At 41.2% G+C, this 2,460-nt stretch overlaps 1 pseudogene; it reads left to right on the top strand.

Annotated features, from left to right (window-relative positions):
* The window catches only part of LOC116081470, a 19,095-nt pseudogene extending 16,838 nt beyond the window's left edge, over positions 1 to 2,257 (top strand).
* Positions 2,258 to 2,460: the final 203 nt, after the last annotated feature.

Raw genomic sequence — 2,460 nt, 5'->3', positions numbered from 1 at the left:
ACATATGCAGCTGGAGCCATGTGTTAAATCAGGATCAGATAAACTATCTAAACAGCCTCAAAACCCCCAAGGAAATAGAATCAGTCATTAGAAGTCTCCCAATCAAAAAAAGCCCAGGATCAGATGGATTTAGTGCAGAATTCTATCAGAACTTTATGAATGTGGTTACCCTTGCATTTGGAGTACAGATATTCAGAATTGAAAGTTCATCTTGGTAGATTTTTTCCTTTGACCAGTATGAAGTGTCCCTCCTTATCCTTTTTGATAACTTTTGGTTGGAAGACAATTTTATTTGATATTAGAATGGCTACTCCAGCTTGTTTCTTGGGACCATTTGCTTGAAAAATTTTATTCCAACCTTTCACTCTGGGGTAGTGTCTGTCTTTGTCACTGAGGTGGGTTTCCTGTATGCAGCAAAATGCTGGGTCCTGTTTATGTGTCCTGTCCGTTAGTCTATGTCTTTTTATTGGGGAATTGAGTCCATTGATGTTAAGAGATATTAAGGAAAAGTGATTGTTGCTTCCTGATATTTTTGTTGTTAAAGGTGGAATTATGTTTGTGTGCCTATCTTCTTTTGGGTTTGTTGGAAGATTATTTTCTTGCTTTTTCTAGGGTGTAGTTTCCCTCCTTGTGTTGTGAGAAAATACACATTCCATGGAAGTTTTCTTTTAGCCATATTTAGTGTACAATTCAATGATACTCTGAATCCTTAAGCTTTGGTGACTATCACCTGTCTGTGCTATGTTCCTCCTAGCTGCAGATTTCCCCTTAAGGCTATCCTCATTGTCTCTCCTCATAAAGCCTTCACAGATTGTTATTTGGAAGGGCAAACCACTGAGCCAGGTTGTTCTTCAGCTCAGCACATTGCTCACAACTTCTAAGCAGCCACTTGTTCACCCAGATAGGAACCTTTGTTAAATCTTTTAACCTTGCTTGAAACAACTGCTGTTGATGACTTAGATCACACATAACACAATGATGTCCTGCTCAAATCCATGCACACAGTGCAAAAATGGTATGAGACAGTGCATGAAAATATAGTTTAAACATGGTTTAATATTTTCATGTCTGCATGGTATTCAACAATGTTAGTATTAATTTAAAAAAAATCTTTTTGGTGATTTATGCTTAGTGTCCTACATTTCTCACTTTAAGAATATTTAATTTTGGAGGAGGAGGAGGCTCATGGCAATTGAGAAGCAAGCCAGAACGCAGGGTGCTTGTCAAGGAGCCCAGCCTCCCTGCAGCCTCCTGCCTTCAGTGAGAGCCCAGGCTGGGGCTCACCACAAAGCACCAGGACCTGCCTCAGGCAGTGCCAGGCAGCCAGGAGGAGGCCATAGCGGGTGCCACGTGTGTGGTGTAAACAAAGCCGCTGGCCACCCTCTTAAGAGCTGTCCCTTCGCTCTCTCTCCCCGCTCCCTCCCCGGACCCAACCAGAGGGCACCACGTCTGCACCAATGGCCAAAGCCAGTAAAAAGGAGCTCAACTCCAATCACGATGTGGCCAACGAGGCTTCAGAAAAAGAACAGCTAGAAGCAACTGAACATATTGCTGAAGTACACAATGAAATAGACAGATTTAATAAACAAGCCAGCGAGGAAAATTTGAAAGTAGAACAAAAATATACCAAACTCTGCCAACCATTTTTTCAGGGGAGGTCAGAATTGATTAGGCAAAATCCCAAATTTTTGGGTAACAACATTTGTCAGCTATCCACAAGTGTCTGCACTGCTTGGGGAGGAAGGCGAGGAGGCTCTGCGTTATTTGACCAGAGTTGAAGTGATGGAATTTGAAGACATTGAATCAGGTTACAGAATAGATTTTTATTTTGATGAAGATCCTTAGTTTGAAAATAAAGTTCTCTCCAAAGAATTTCATCTGAATGAGAGTGGTGACCCGTCTTCAAAGTCCACCAAAATCAAATGGAAATCTGGGAAGGATTTGACAAAACGCTCAAGTCTAACATAGAATAAGGCCAGCAGGAATAACCAGAGAGCTTCTTTACCTAGTTTACTGACCATTCTGAAGTATTTGCTGACAAGTTAGGAGAGGTCATCAAAGATGATATTTGGCCAAATCCCTTGCAGTACTATTTGGTTCCCAATATGGATGATGAATAAGGAGAAGCAGAAGATGATGATGATGAAGAGGAGGAAGGGTTGGAAGATATTGATGAAAGAGATAGGATGAAGGTGAAGAAGATGACGATGAGGATGGAGGGGAGGAAGGAGAGGAGGATGAAGGGGAGGATAACTAGCACAGAAGATTGATGGATTCCAACCTTCTTCTTTATTATTTTTATTTTTTAAATTTTCTCCAGTCTCTGGGAGCAAGTTGCAGTCCTTTCCTCCCTGTCCCTCTGCTCAGTCGTCCTGTTTTTGAGATCTTAACATCATGGTTCTTAACTAATTTGGAGGAAAATATCTTGAGCAAAATACAGAAGGAAAAGAATCTCCATGT

This window comes from Mastomys coucha, chromosome X, assembly GCF_008632895.1.
Source record: "Mastomys coucha isolate ucsf_1 chromosome X, UCSF_Mcou_1, whole genome shotgun sequence".
Classification (NCBI taxonomy): domain Eukaryota; kingdom Metazoa; phylum Chordata; class Mammalia; order Rodentia; family Muridae; genus Mastomys; species Mastomys coucha.
Note: the sequence above shows the minus strand (reverse complement) of the source record. Positions and strands in the feature narration are given on the sequence as shown.